This window comes from Mauremys reevesii, linkage group 3 (genome assembly GCF_016161935.1).
Source record: "Mauremys reevesii isolate NIE-2019 linkage group 3, ASM1616193v1, whole genome shotgun sequence".
Classification (NCBI taxonomy): domain Eukaryota; kingdom Metazoa; phylum Chordata; order Testudines; family Geoemydidae; genus Mauremys; species Mauremys reevesii.
Genome location: NC_052625.1, coordinates 192288344 through 192305109, shown reverse-complemented (window position 1 = coordinate 192305109; position 16766 = coordinate 192288344).

The following is a 16766-nucleotide window of genomic DNA, read 5'->3' as shown; positions in this document are numbered from 1 at the left end:
GTTCAAAGACCCAAGGGGAGCATCAATAACAGATGTAATTGTAAATGAAATGGTGATATAAGAAGCTAGATCTTCAAAAAGTTGCATGCTATATATAGATGTATGAGAACAGAATTTTGACCCATGTGAAATCTACCAAACGTGCCCGTCATTCCCCTTGTGTGTCTGTGCACATACATACACTATCCTTAGTTCTCTGACATATTGTGCAGAGAGAGTGAAGTTTTCAGTACTGCCACACAAATATACACTCATTATTTTCAAATGCAAACCAATCACAATTTTAAAAATTCAATACGCATCGACAGAGAGAAAGGATATGAGAATAGACAAGTCCAAGTAATCATAATAATGAATTAGGAACTAACTGAAGGAGCCAATCCCAAAAAATGCTGACATTTTTTGCTGAAAACAATTTGTTGAAGATTCAAATTTGTATATGCTATATAACTTCGTTGAGAAATTGCAAACTTTTTTCATGAAAATTAAAAAAACTTCAACTAATCAACTTTTGAACAGTATCTAGAGTATGATCTTCAAAAGCACTCATTTTTGACCTAACTCTGCTTCCACTGGAGTCAATGAGAAAACTCAACTTGATTTCAATAAAAGCTGAGTTAAACCAAGACTGAATACGTCTGAAAAATCCCATTCCTATTCCAGAGTCAGGACTACTGGGCTTGATCTTGCAAAGTACTGAACACCTCCTATTCCCAGTAAATTCAGTGGGGCATGAAGGTGCACAGAACCTTACCTGAGTGTGGTTAATGGCTTGTCTCCCACCCCAGGAGATTTTAAGATTTTTGAATTTTTTTACTGCCCAAGAGGTTGAAAAGTTGAAATCTTTAACATTTTCATGAACTGATCATCCAAAAAAAATTCGTATTGGGTCTATCAAAATGTTTCATTTTGATTTGACTTTTTTAATTTCTTTAACCTTTTTTAGTGTAAATTAACTAAAATGTCAACACAAAAAGTCATTTTGAACTGAAACATGAAACTCATAGTTTAGAAAAAGTCCAAATGAGCATTTTAACAACTTCAGAACTTCTTCAAAAAATTGTTCAATCCAGAGATTCATTGACACTGGCCCTTTCTTGTAAACATTTTCAGTTTTAAACAAATGACATTTTTTTGAGGAGCCTCCACTGAATTCACTGGCCAAGATTAGGCAATTAATAATCACAGAATGGTCCAAAAACAGCTGAGAACAGATCACCAATTATTATCCCCATGAATATAGGCAGTGGGTGACCGAGGGGGCTCAGCTCCCCAAAATTTATCTCTGGTTTGTCATTTTCTGAGCCATCCTGTCACCCGGGTTCATGCACAGCTCGGCAGGCAAAGTTTGGACTTCCAGGAGGTGGAGCAAGATTCCTTAGCCCTAGGAGAGGTGCTGATTCAGGGCTGCCGAGTAGTGCTTCCCAGGAAACTTGAAGCTTGAAAAGTGCTGGTTGTGAGAGGCTTCCCTGGGCAGGGAGGCACTGGAGTAATGTCTGCAATGGGTCAGCAAGGAGGAGGAGCTATGGACAGCGAGCCCCAGAAGATGAGTGGGAGAGACTGGGCCGAGTAAAGTTCCTGGGGGGTTCCCGAAAGAAAGAGGAGATGAGGCTGATGCAGAGCAAAGAGTAGCATCTGCACATTGGGGATTGGGATGAAATTCATTGGGATGGGACATGAAGCCTAGGGAATGAGGGGGATCCTGAAGGGTTTTGGTGGGAGAAGGGCAGTCCGGGGGGTGTCCTGAGGGGATTGGGGGAGAAGGGAATCCTGGGGGAAGGGGCATCCTGGGACGACAGGAGGGAGAAGAGAAGTCCCCAAGGAAGGGAGGGTTCTAAGGTGATGGAGGGAGAAGAGAAGGGGGTCTTGTGAGAGGATATCCTGACCTGAGGTTATTGAGGGAGGGGTAGGGGAGTCCCAGGGAAGGGAGGATTCTCAGGTGATTGGGGATGTGAAGGGGAATCTTGGGGGAAGGGAGGATTCTGAGGTGAAGGAGGTGAGGGAGAAGGGGAATCCCAGAGGGAGGGGGGTTCCTAAGGTGATGAAGTGAGAAGGGGAGCCCCTGAGGTGATTATGGGGGAGCAGGAGGATTCTGAGGTGATGAGGGGAAAAGAGGAATCATAGAATCATAGACTTTAAGGTCAGAAGGGGCCATTATGATCGTCTTGTCTGACCTGCACAAGGCAGGCCACAGAATCTCACCCACCCACTCCTGTAACAAACCCCTAACCTATGTCTGAGCTACTGAAGTCCTCAAATTGTGGTTTAAAGACTTCAAGGTGCAGAGAATCCTTCAGCAAGTGACCCGTGCCCCATGCTGCAGAGGAAGGTGAAAAACCCCAGGGCCTCTGCCAATCTGCCCTGAAAGAAAATTCCTTTCAGACCCCAAATATGGCGATCAGTTAAACCCTGAGCATGTGGACAAGACTCACCAGCCATTACCCAGGAAAGAATTCTCTGTAGTAACTCAGATCCCACCCCATCTAACATCCCATCACAATCCATTGGGCATGTTTACCACTAATAGTCAAAGATCAATTAATTGTCAAAATTAGGCTATCCCATCATATCATCCCCTCCATAAACTTAGCAAGCTTAGTCTTGAAGCCAGATATGTCTTTTTCCTCCACTGCTCCCCTTGGAAGATTGTTCCAGAACTTCACTCCTCTGATGGTTAGAAACCGTTGTCTAATTTCAAGTCTAAACTTCCTGATGGCCAGTTTATATCCATTTGTTCTTGTGCGCACGTTGGTACAGAGCTTAAATAATTCCTCTCCCTCCCTGGTATTTATCCCTTTGATATATTTATAGAGAGCAATCACATCTCCCCTCAGCCTTCTTTTGGTTAGGCTAAACAAGCCAAGCTCTTTGAGTCTCCTTTCATAAGACAGGTCCTCCATTCCTCGGATCATCCTAGTAGCCCTTCTCTGTACCTGTTCCAGTTTGAATTCATCCTTCTTAAACATGGGAGACCAGAACTGCACACAATATACCAGATGAGGTCTCACCAGTGCCTTGTGTAATGGTACTAACACCTCCTTATCTCTACTGGATATACCTCACCTGATGCACCCCAAGACTGCATTGGCTTTTTTCACGGCCATTGGCAGCTCATAGTCATCCTGTGATCAACTAATACCCCGAGGTCCTTCTCCTCCTCTGTTACTTCCAACTGATGCGTCCCCAGCTTATAAGAAAAATTCTTGTTATTAATCCCTAAATGCATGACCTTGCACTTTTCACTATTAAATTTTATCCTATTATTATTACTCCAGTTTACAAGGTCCTCCAGATCTTCCTGTATGATATCCCGCTCCTTCGCTGTACTGGCAATATCTCCCAGCTTTGTGTCATCTGCAAACTTTATTAGCACATTCCCACTTTTTGCACCAAGGTCAGTAATAAAAAGATTAAATAAGATTGGTCCCCAAACCAGTTCCTGAGGAATTCTACTAGTAACCTCCCTCCAACCTGACAGTTCACTTTTCAGTATGACCCGTTGTAGTCTTCCCTCGCAGGGGAAGGGAGGATACTGAGGTGATTGTGGGGTGGAGAAGAAGGGGAGTCCCAGGGGAAGGGGGAGACCCTGATGTCCCATTGTGATGCGGCATATAAACCCTGCACCAGCATGAGCTGTTTGGGGCTGGCATAACCCTGTCCCTCTGCACCTGCAAGTCATGCCAGGAATGGAGGAGGAGTTTAAAAAAAGGAAGCACCACTCAGTAGTGGGCAGCCCTGCAAGGGCACAGGCTGTTAAGCTTCCCAGCTCCCAGGAAGAGATCTGATAACTAGCAGAATCTCTGCCCTCACAAAAGGGAACCCAGATCTCCTGTGCTAAAAGGGGAAAGTGACTGTATCCTATAACGTATGCTGGGGATCCAGTGGACTCTGGGGTGGACTGTGGCCCATTCAGGGCCCCTCAGAAGAAAAAGTGAACAACTAGAACTGCCTACAGGTTTTATTTTCTTTTTTCTTTTCTTCCCCCCACTCGCCCCCTCCCCTTTTGTTTAACTTCTTTTGCTGACTTTGGCTTGTTTGTTTGTTTCACCTGAGACTCCAGAAAGGGAAGAAATACCGTATTTTCCGGCGTATAAGACGACTGGGCATATAAGACGACCCCCTAATTTTCCAGTTAAAACATAGGTTTTGGCCTATACTCACCGTATAAGACTACCCCCCCTTCTGAGGCTGAAGGACCCACGCCCAGTGAGTACACCCCACCCACGTCCTACCCCCTCAGAAACCACAACCCATAACCCCTGCCCTGCTCCTTGTCCCCTGACCACTCCTTCCCAAGACCCCCAACCTAACTCCCCCAGGACCCCACCCCTGCCAAACTTGCGCTCCTGTCCCCTGACTGCCCCACCTCCATCCACCACCATCCCAACAGACCCCAGGAACTCCCACGAACCCCCTTCCCCATCCCCTGTCTGCCCCCAGAACCTCTGCCCGATCCAACCCCTCCTCCCCGCCCCAGTCCCAGCCCTGGCCCTGGCCTCTTACCTCTGTCGGGGCCGGCCCGACTCCCGGGCTGATACCGGAGCCACAGGCGCAGCCGCAGCCGCAGGGCCCGGCTCCTGGGCCGACCGCGGCGAGCCGCAGCCGCGGGACCCGGGCCCGCCGGCCCCCCAGCCAGGAGCGAGCCGCGCCAGCAGGCGGGCTGGCTCGGGCCCCCCGACACCGAGCCCGAGCTGGGCGCAGCGCGCGGGCCCGGCTCCCTGGGCCGACACTGGGACCGGCGCCACAGAAAACAAAGATAAAAGATAAAAACAAAGATAAAAAGGTAAGCCGTCCCTCCCCCTCCCCCACACGCCCGGCTTACCTGCCCGCTCCTTTTTTCAGGCTTCCCACGAACATTTGATTGCGGTGTCATCTATTAAGCCTGCTCGGATTGGCTGAGTCAGAGAGGCAGGCTACTACAACCTTTGCCAATCTGATCAGGCTTTGTATGCATTAATAGCATACATCAGTGAGACCCCTTCCAGGATTGGCTCAGCCGAAGCTGTTTATACCCGGCGTATAAGACGACCCCCGATTTTGGGGGGTTGTTTTTTAGTTTAAAACGTCGTCTTATACTCCGGAAAATATGGTAGCCAGAAGGCCTCAGCCAGAGGGCTGTCGGCCTCCTGCCATCTCCCTCGAGATTTAGAAATTCAGAGTAACAAAAACTCTGTTTGATGGTGCCTGCACAGACATTTGGACCTTGCTCCCTCAATCTCTTCCTCCCTCAGTGTTCATTTTCCATGCAGTACTTTGAAAAATTGCCTCCCAATACTGACATAGCATTTAAAGAGATTTTATAATTGCTACACCGCTTGTAAAGGTGAAAGGAAGCTTGGGATGTTTTCATGGAAACTTGCCAAGACAAAAGCATTCCCTAATATTTCCAGAGTTCAGACAGCCCTGTGATGTGTGGTCAGCAATTAGTCAAATCAAAACCATAATTCCTTCCATGTAATAAATCCCAATGAACTATTATTTTTTTCTTTCCTCATTTTTAAATCTGTGTTGTTACTGACTCTGCTTTCTCATACTGCAACGCAGGGACAGTGTGAGTGATGTGTGGTGCAGTAGAGCAGAGAGAAACCTTAGTTGTGATGAATATAAAGGGAAGTGTACACTGAGGCACACACAGGACCATATAGATCTTTCAAACTCCCAGGACAATGCATTGGCTTTGCAGATCTTTGCCCTGTTCATAGTTCCTGGGCAAGTCTACAGATATGAATGAATAGAAATATGCACAATAGAGATAAGGGAAGAGGGCTGGAGGCAAAAAGAGGCAGCTTCCAGTTGCCTTCAGAAAAACTTTTCTAGTTTGGTGTCCATTTTGTCCGCTCTCCATAGCATCGCTTCCTGTGTTGGACTATGCAGTCATAGAAGGGACTGCTAGACTCATAACATGTACTATATTCAAGTTTTGAAATTTGCTGTCTCAGATGTTACTATATTCATCAAGTAATTTTTTGTTTAAACTTCTTGAGAGTTGTTATTCCATGGACTCTGACTTGATTTCTGGACTCTGACTACCATGTGGTCTACCAAACAGTCCTTATGGATTGCTACTTCATCACTTATATGTGAACTGACGCATGAGTGCCTCTTTTCTCTTCCGGTATAATTTTTAGTCTGAAATATGTATTTTAAAAAAATATTTGGCCAAATTTCTGGCAAATCTTAACTGCACATTAAATACTGGCAGGCACACCCATTCCTGCATACAATGATGCACCATTTATTCACACAGACTAATGCATACTCCTCAAGATAACGGAGACAGGATCTACGTATAGCAAACACAAATGGTTCTCTATTGAGGTTACTGTTTGTGCATGCATGTACACATGCACATTGTAGCCCTCCATAGCTCGCTAGCTGGAAGCCTGAAGAACACAGCTTGTGCTGCACAGAGTAACCATACAGAGTCTTTCTAAATCCCAGCTCAGATTGAGCAATCAGATCATGAAAAGGATCAGGGGTTATACTTTAGGCACTTATTCAATTAGTCCTTGCATGGGTAAAAAGTGGAGCTGGGTTGATAACCTAACATGTATGCCCCAAATTCTCATTTGCCTGTGCACATGCACGGTTGATGTCTGGAAACAGTACAAGTGCATTTTTAAGAAGGCCTGCTGAAAATGTGTCACATAACATGTGTTGAAACAATCCATTTTAATTCTATATAGCTATGGTACTTATACAGCCCATTCCTGCACTGTCTGAGCATCCCACCAATTTTAATATATTTATCCTCACAACACCCCTTGGGAGATAGGGAAGTGCTATTATCACAGATGGGGAATGGAAACACAGAGAGTCTAAGTGACTTGCCTGAGGTCATACAGGAAGTCTGTGACAGAGCAGGGACTTGAACACAGATCTTAAATCTAAGAATAATCCCTAAGCACTGCACCATGCTACCTCTCCCACTGAACTATCCTTCCTCTGAGTGTGTTTGTGACACTGAGCCAGAAAGGGTTACGTGACTGGCAGGCTAAATGACCTAAATTCAACCTTTAAAGACATTTTAGAAAAGTATACAAATGGTATTTATGGCCATCCCTTATAAATAGCTAACAAAACCATGTTAGCTAGACTAGAGCTTTGAAATGTAGACTTGTATTGTTAGAGAACTGGAAGAAGACAGTGAATTGGTCAGTGTTTACCTATATCTTGTTAGTAAAAATGCAACCAAACGGTTCCGTTCTGTTACTATATTCTATTGATTCAAAAATCAAAAGGGGATATTAACATTTAGATGAAACTTGGGTGTAGTGATATCATTGTCTATATTTCACTTTGAAGTTTGTAGTAAACTGCCTAAGAACTGCTTAATGGGTGGAGCTTATGCTGATGAATGCAACTAGTTACCCATGTATACATAGGAAACGGGGGGTTATTTCAAAGCCACAATGCTTCACCCAAGGAATATCTGCTGTCAAGAAGCTATCAACAGACTGCCAGAAATCTATAAAAAAACTCTCCGGTCCCAACCCTGTTTCTCAGATCTACTTAAGCTTGGTCAGGGGAAGCTTGAGTCACAAAACTGAGGTCTCCTGCGCCAGTCTGGATTATCCTGCTAATTCTCATGGAAGAATTTGAACGAACTCGATACACCTCTACCCCGATATAACATGGGTTTGCATATAGCGCGGTAACCCCAAGGCTCCAGCAGCAGGGCTCAGGTGGCGATTTAAAGGGCCCGGGGCTCCAGCTGCTGCGGGGAGCCCTGGGCCCTATAAATCACCGCTGGAGCCCTGCCACCGCTACCCCGGAGCTGCGAGGCTCGGACGGCGATTTAAAGGGCCCAGGCTCCCCACAGCCAGGGCCCAGAGCTCTTTAAATCACCTCTGGAGCCCTGCCATTGCTACCCCGGGACTCCAGCAGCAGGGCTCCAGCAGCACTTTAAAGGGTTTGGAGCTCTGGCCACTGTGGGGAGCCCTGGGCCCTTTAAATCACCGTCGGAGCCCTGCTTCCGCTACCCCAGGGCTCCGGTAGCACAGCTCAGATGGCGATTAAAAGGGCCCGGGGCTCCCTGCGGCCAGGGCCCTGGGCTCTTTAAATCATCACTGGAGCCCCGTCACTGCTACCCTGATATAACAGGGTTTCACCCATAACGCAGTAGGGATTTTTGGCTCCTGAGGACCACGTTATATCAGGGTAGAGGTGTATATGGATTGCCTACTGAAATTATAACCTGATGAATTGCTTCTGGAAAGAGCTTGTTGCAATCGAGCAGCTCACCATCTCTATTATGAAACTGTCCTAAGAACTCTATTCATATCTGTATGTATAATGATCTTTTAACCACAATACTCTCTCGCTTTTCTTTTTTAATAAATCTTAGTTTAGTTAATAAGAATTGGCTGTAAATGTATATTTGGGTAAGATCTGAAATATTTATTGACAGAGTGCTAATGTGTCCAATCTCTTGGGATTGGTAGAACTTTATATATGATGAACAAAATTTTCAGTAATCATCATATTTGACTTGGCTGCCTGGGTGGGAGCCCAAGGCTGGATTGCTTTAAGGGAGCTGTGGTTTTGGCTTCTGGGTAACCATTAAGGTATTGTAGAAGCTGTTTTGTTGCTGGCTTGGTGAATCTAATTATTAGAATAAACCACCAGTTTTGGGAATCATCTGCCCGATACTTTGCAGTTTGCCCTGATTGAGAAATTAATGTTGCCCCTTCAAGGCACCAACAGTCACATCCTGTGTCTGTTATGCTACGGTGTTTGTGGTTGTTTTGTGTATTGATGTATTTTCCTTAAGAATTTTTAGTAAAAAGTCAAATGTTTCTCACATCAGTTTTCTCAAAGAATTGTCATGTGTGAGTTGAAGCAAAGCAGATGTATAGTGAGGCTCCTCTGCTCAGTTTTGTCTTCTTTGCCTTCACCATGTGTGCAAGAGGGAATGCTAAGCTCCTGAATTACTGTACTATGCCTAATAGTTCTGCCTAATGCATGCAAAGGGCCCCCGACTGGCATCAGCAGACTTCTTGTAAATGTTCTGTTTAATGTAGTCAGAAACTCATGTGGAATGCCCAGTGGGCCATATCCTCAGCTGGTGAAAATCAATATAGTTCCATTCATGTCAATGGTAGAGCTGTGCGAATAATGGATTTTTTGGTTCACTGATAATTCGGGGGGGGAGGGGGGGGACAAAAACATTTGAGGTTGAACCAAAAATTATTTTTTTACATGTTGTTTAGAGTCTAATGAATCCTTTCACTTTGACAAAATCATTTCATTTCAATTTGCAACATTTGAATGAGTTTTTCATATTTTTTTTTATGAAAAATGGTTTTGAACCAAAAAAATCAAAATGTTTCATTTTTAAAATGTCAGTGAAACCTTTCAGATTTTTTCACAATTTTGTAGGGTTTGGGGTTTTTTTAATCAAAACAATTTAGCCAAACCAAAATGAATTTGGGAAACTTTTCAGTGTTGCTGATCTTCATTTTTGACCAACAAAAGGTTTTGGCTGAAATATTTTGTCCAGGTCTAGTCAATAGGCCTATGCCGATTTACACACTCTAAGGAGTTTGCCTATAGTTTTCCAGCTTTCATCTTTTGGCTCCACGTAATTTTTTCAGCAATTAGCACTGAATACACCAATTTTTAATAAAAAATAAACTCATCTATTGTGCCAATACTTTGTTGCTTTAACACTTCACTTTGAATTTGTTCTAAATTGCATTATTTTACTGCACAATCATTGATCTGAGCATAATCTATTAATTCCATTTCAAATGTCCATTGCTTAGCATCGAAGATCACTTTCTCATGAAGAATGTGTCTCTGCTCATTTGCAGACATATAAATGCATGACTTGCTTCTCTGTTCCCAAGGGGAGAAAGCAATACAGCATCTTCTATTAGAATTGCTACTGTCTAGCTTCCTGTTACTGTTAATTTGGCTGCAAATGTTGCTGCTGTTGAGAGTTAAAAACTTGGGGAAATCCCACAGCTCTATAGTCACATGCCAAAGAAACAACACAATGTCCCAGGTGGCTGAATCTTGCAGTCAAAACTGGAAGAGAGGCTAAAGCAGTTGGGAAGTTATTTCTGATGCTAGAGCTAACAGCCTGCCTCCCCGTGTGTGGGATTTTCAGAAGCACTAAGTAAAATGGTTTAACCCTGCTCTCACTGAAATCAATGAAGATTTTCCCTTGACTGGAATGGGAGCAGAGAGTGGTCAATGCTGAGCACTCTTGAAAACCCTTGTGTGCATTTTAGTATGACTTTATTACTATCTATGTCCATATAATATGAATAGTAGATCTGGATGGAAAAACAGCAAAAGAACCATTTTCCATCAGAGGATGAAGTTCTGTTAAAATGGAAACACTTTGAGAAATTGTGTCAGAAAAATAAAGAGGGGGGAAAAGTTCAGACAATGTCAAAACAACGTGTTTTGAAATTTTTGGGATGAAAGATTTTGATTTTTCCTTTCAAAAAGACTTTTCAATGTTTATATTTGGTATTAAATTACCAATTATATCATATAAAATTAAAAAGTCAAAATCAAAACAAAAATCTGGGTTTTTTTAATCTACTTTTATTTCTGAATTTTCTTTTCAAAGTGTTGGTTTTGTTCCAGATCAGCACGAAAACAAATTTCAAAATCCTCCACAAAATGGAATGTCCCTTTTCAGCACAGCTCTAACATGTTTTGTTTGTATGCAGGGGGTAGCATAGCCATCTACAGGTATGGAGCATTGCTGAAGGTGGCCAATAGGGCATAATTAATGAGGAGCCGTTATATTAAATTAAGTAAAAGAAAATCCTGGTGATTGTCAGGAAACATCTTCTATGCTGTGGGATAGTGTCCTAAGGGCAAAGGTGGGTGAAACCTGCAAGAGTCATATAGAGCTAAATCCTGTCACCTTACCAGTGTGAGTAGTGCTCTTGATGTTAGTGAAGATATTGGCATGAATAAGAAGAACAGAATTTTTGACCGTATCTACCACATGCAAAATGTAGTATTTTCATATTCAAAGTGTAGAACTAAACTGAACAATGCACTAGACAATATGCTGTAAATGTTAAGGGACTGGATAAGTGGAATTCTCCTTTCATGTTTAGTAAGGCACTATTAAATGTCTACAGAATCATAAACATGAGTCTTCTTTTGCACTAAGACCCCTTTACACTAGTCTCGCATCGCAAAATGGTTTAAAGTGGGTGTAAATTGCATTCTTCTGTATGCAAACCTCTCATTTTACTCAGTGGTAAAGCTGGTCAGAAAACATTTGTGAAAAATGTTGCTAAATGACTTGCAGGAGGTGAACAATTTGAAATGATCAAACTTCTTCTGACTAGCTGTCCTCAGTGGGAGTTCTGCACATGGCACAACAGCAGAATCAGGCCCAATAGCAGTGTAAATGTTTACCACTGTGGTACCATACTAACTAGGTTGCACAAGTACCTTTCAAATACGTTGCTCTGACATTAACACCTGACTTCACTGAAGTCAGTGGGAGTTTTTGGAATTGATTTCAACGGGGCCAAGTTTTCACCCCTGTGCAAACACTGTAGATAGTTAGTGCATGGGTACTATATTATCTGAAATTGCTGCAACCAACAGGGCACTATGAGGAACCCAATAAATACCCAATTTAATCAGTCTCTACTAATTAATACTTTGTAACTCACAGCTCTGAAACAGACTTTTACTTATGTTCCTTCCTTTTCTACTCAGCATTCTAAGCAGCTGCTATGGGGAGCTCTCCTCCTAATGCAGAGCTTACTAAAACAGTAGCCTTTGGCCTTGGTATAAACTCAAGAGATCGATCTAATGTTCCAGTATTTGTCCAATGTAGGCACCAAGCCTCTAGACATATGGGCAGAGAAAATACTTCTGTGGAAGTAAACCTATGCTGCACCATTGATTATTTAGACAAGTTTAGATGTCTTCAAGTCACCAGAGCCTGATGAAATGCATTCTAGAATACTCAGTGAGCTGACTGAGGAGATATCTGAGCCATTAGCGATTATCTTTGAAAAGTCACGGAAGACAGAAGAGATTCCAGAAGACTGGCACTATATTTGCCCTTTTCCAATCTATAAAAAGGGAAATAAGGACAACCCGATAAATTACAGACGAGTCAGCTTATCTTCTGTATCCAGAAAGATAATGGAGCAAATAATAAATCAGTCAATTTGCAAACATCTAGAAGAATCATAGAATATTAGGGTTGGAAGAGACCTCAGGAGGTCATCTAGTCCAACCCCCTGCTCAAAGCAGGACCAAACCAAATAAATCATCCCAGCTAGGGCTTTGTCAAGCCTGACCTTAAAAACCTCTAAGGATGGAGATTTCACCACTTCCCTACGTAACCCATTCCAGTGCTTCACCACCCTCCTAGTGAAATAGTTTTTCTTAATATCCAACCTAGACCTCCCCCATTGCAACTTGAGACCATTGCTCCTTGTTCTGTCATCTGCCACTATTAAAAACAGTCTAGCTCCATCCTCTTTGGAACCCCCTTTCAGGTAGTTGAAGGCTGCTATCAAATCCCCCCTCATTCTCCTCTTCTGCAGGCTAAACAAGCCCAGTTCCCCCAGCCTCTCCTCATAAGTCATGTGCCCCAGCCCCCTAATCATTTTTGTTGCCCTCCACTGGACTCTCTCCAATTTGTCCACATCCTTTCTGTGGTGGGGGGCCCAAAACTGGACACAAAACTCCAGATGTGGCCTCACCAGTGCCAAATAGAGGGGAATAATCACTTCCCTCAATCTACTGGCAATGCTCCTACTAATGCAGCCCAATATGCCCAATATGCCATTAGCCTTCTTGGCAACAAGGGCACACCATTGACTCATATCCAGCTTCTGATAATAATATAATAAGGTGATAAGTAACAGTCAGCATGGATCACGAAAAACCAACCTGATAGCTTTCTTTGACAGGGTAACAAGCCTTGTGGACAGGGGGGAAGCTGTGGACGTGGTATATCTTGACTTTAGTAAACCTTCTGATACTGTCTCGCATGACCTTCTCATAAACAAACTAAGGAAATGCAACTGAGATGGAGCTACTATAAGGTGGATGCATAACTGGTTGGAAAACCATTCCCAGAGAGTAGTTATCAGTGGGTCACAGTCAGGAAGGACATAACAAGTGGGGTCCCGCAGGAATCAGTTCTGGGTCCAGTTCTGTTCAATATCTTCATCAATGATTTAGATAATGGCACAGAGAGTACACTTATAAAGTTTGCGGACAATGCCAAGCTGGAAGAGGTTGCAAGTGCTTTGGAGGATAGGATTATAACTCAAAATGATCTGGACAAACTGAAAAAATTGTCTGAAGTAAATTGGATGAAATTCAATATGGACAAATGCAAAGTAGCCTATTTAAGAAGGAACCATCCGTTGCGCACAGATACAAAATGGGAAATGACTGCCTAGAACGGAGTACTGTGGAAAGAGATCTGGGGGTCATAATGGACCACAATCTAAATATGAGTCAACAGTGTAACACTGTTGCAAAAAACTGCGAACATCATTCTGGGATGCATTAGCAGAAGTATTGTAAGCAAGACATGAGATGTAATTCTTCTGCTCTACTCCATGCTGATTAGGCCTCAACTGGAGTATTGTGTCCAATTCTGGGCATCACATTTCAGGAAAGATGTGGACAAATTGGAGAAAGTCCAGAGAAGAGCATCAAAAATATTTAAAGGTCTAGAAAACATGACCTATAAGGGAAGATTGAAAAAAATGGGTTTGTTTAGTCTGGAGAAGAGAAGACTGGGAGGGGATGTGATAACAAGTCCATAAAAGGTTGTTACAAGGAGGAGGGAGAAAAAATGTTCTTCTTAACCTCTGAGGATAGGACAAGAAGCAATGGTCTTACATTGTAGCAAGGGAGGTTTAGGTTGGACATTAGGAAAAACATCCTAACTGTCAGGATGGTTAAGCACTGGAATAAATTGCCTAGGGAGGTTGTGGAATCTCCATCATTGGAGAATTAAGAGCAGGTGAATTAATTGGAGAATTAAGAGAGGATTGGGCCAAAAGAAATTTGATGAGGTTCAACAAGGACAAGTGCAGAGTCCTGCACTTAGGACGAAAGAATCCCATGCACTGCTACAGACTAGGGACCGAATGGCTGGGCAGCAGTTCTGCAGAAAAGGACCTAGGGGTTACGGTGGATGAAAAGCTGAATATGAGTCAACAGTGTGCCCTTGTTGCCAAGAAGGCTAATGGCATTTTGGGTTGTATAAGTAGGGGCATTTCCAGCAGATCGAGGGATGTGATCATTCCCCTCTATTCAGCACTGGTGAGGCCTCATTTGGACTATTGTGTCCAGTTTTGGGCCCCACACTACAAGAAGGATGTGGATAAATTGGAAAGAGTCCAGCGGACAGCAACAAAAATGATTAGGGGGCTGGAGCACATGACTTATGAGGAGAGGCTGAGGGAACTGGGATTGTTTAGTCTGCAGAAGAGAAGAATGAGGGGGGATTTGATAGCTGCTTTCAACTACCTGAAAGGGGGTTCCAAAGAGGATGGATCTAGACTGTTCTCAGTGGTAGAAGATGACAGAACAAGGAGTAATGGTCTCAAGTTACAGAGGGGGAGGCTTAGGTTGGACATTAGGAAAAACTTTTTCACTAGTAGGGTGGTGAAGAACTGGAATGGGATACCTAGGGAGGTAGTGGAATCTCCTTCCTTAAAGGTTTTTAAGGTCAGGCTTGACAAAGCCCTGGCTGGGATGATTTAGTTGGGTTTGGTCCTGCTTTGAGCAGGGGGTTGGACTAGATGACCTCCTGAGCTCCCTTCCAACCATGAGATTCTATGATTCTATGAAATGAGATGGTGGGTAGCTTCTTTTGTGGACACCTAGCCAGCCAGTTGGCTATGGAATCCCTCTTGGTGGTTGTTCTCTACTTGCTTTACCTGTAAAGGGTTAATGAGCCCACAGGTAAAAGGAAAGGAGTGGGCACCTGACCAAAAGAGCCAATGAGAGGGCTAGAAATTTTTAGAATTGGGGGAAAAAAAACTTCCCTTTGTGTGTTGTGGTTCTCTGGGAAAGACAGGAACAGGGAGCAGTTATGCTGTGAGAAGCTGAAAGCCATGTATGATAAACCACCAGATCATACCTAGAGATTGCTTATCTGAAACCCCAGATATGTAAGTAAATTAGGGAATGTCTAGGAAGACGCAATTAGGTTTATTTCTGTTTATTTCTTATTGGCTTGTGGACTCCTCTGTGCTAACCCCAAATGTTCTTGTTTTCCTTGTAACCCTTAAACTGGACCTCAAGAATGTTATTCTTGATGTTTAAATTTTGTAAGTGGGTTATTTAAATCTAGCAAAAGCCTAAGTTCTAGATGTATTTTCTTTCTTTTTGTTTTTAATAAATTTAGCTTTTTTAAGAACAGGATTGGATTTTTGGTATCCTAAGAGATTTGTGCATGTGTTGTTTAATTATCTGAGGGCAACAGCTAATTTCCATTTTTTTTTTAATTTCTCAGCTTTTCCCTGGAATGGGAGTGAAAGGGCTTGAGGGTACCCCAGAGGGAGGAATTCCCAAGTGCACCTTTCTGATTTCAAATGGGTTTTTTGCACTTGGGTGGTGGCAGCATCTACCCATCCAAGATCAGAGAGAAGCTGTAACCTTGGCAGTTTAATTGAAGCCTGGAATGCCCAGTATTAATTTTTTTAAATCCTTGCGGGCCCCCACTTTCTGCACTCAAAGTGCCAGAGTGGGGAATCGGTCTTGACAGCAGGTTTCACAAACACCTGTCAGGGATGGTCTAGATAAAACTTAGTCCTGCCATGAGTGCAGAGGACTGGAATAGATGACCTCTCAAGATCCCTTCCAGTCCTATGATTCTATGGATCAGTTATAAGTATATATACACAATATATAATTCTAAATAACAACATACTGGTACCTTTTCCACCAGAAGATGAATAGGTCATACACTTCTGCAACACATCTATCCTGCATTCCTTACAATCACCAAAACTAGCTGTTGCTCTAAGTTGGTGCTGAAAGCAAAGAATATTTCACTCCTTGTTACTGATGAATAATTCTATGAGCTACCTCCAGACACAACTACTGTAAAGTCACACACATACACGTATTTGGGGCACTAGGATTAGAACTTTAATCCTTCAACTCCAAAATAGTGTGCTACTGTCACCTGCATTAAAGGTGAGCACCTATCTCAACTATTCATAGTAGATTCCTTAACCTCTCTGTAGGCTAGGCACCAGAGGCCACTCATTTATGCAAAGCCAATGTATTGCAACTGCATGTGTTGCCAAGACAGACAAATACAAGCAAATGTTGTTATAATTTGCATTCATTTAGCCTCTTTCCACTCAGGATGTTATAGCATTTTAAGGACTCTGATTAAGCCTCTCAACAGCGGTGGGAGCTCTAGGTCAACATTTTAGGTGGGGAACAGGTATCTCTGCACATGCCTGTTGGAAGTGTCACCTGTTGGCAGGCTGTTCAGGTGAAAACAGTGAACAGCCTTGAAAACTCCTCCAGAGAAGGATGAGTGATTGTTCATTAAGGATATTGTTACAAATGCCCTCATGCAGATGCTGGGCTGTTCAGGGAAGCGCTGCTGCTTTGAAAGACCCTTCTGGGATGCACTCTGTACCGTCTGGGGCACCAAACCAACTGCTTCACTTGCATCTTTCATTCAGAAGAGCTATTCTGTTAAGCTAACAGCAGTGTATTGTATTCTGCCTTTATTTTTATATTTTACAATGCCCATTGGTTCTGTTACCACCACGAAC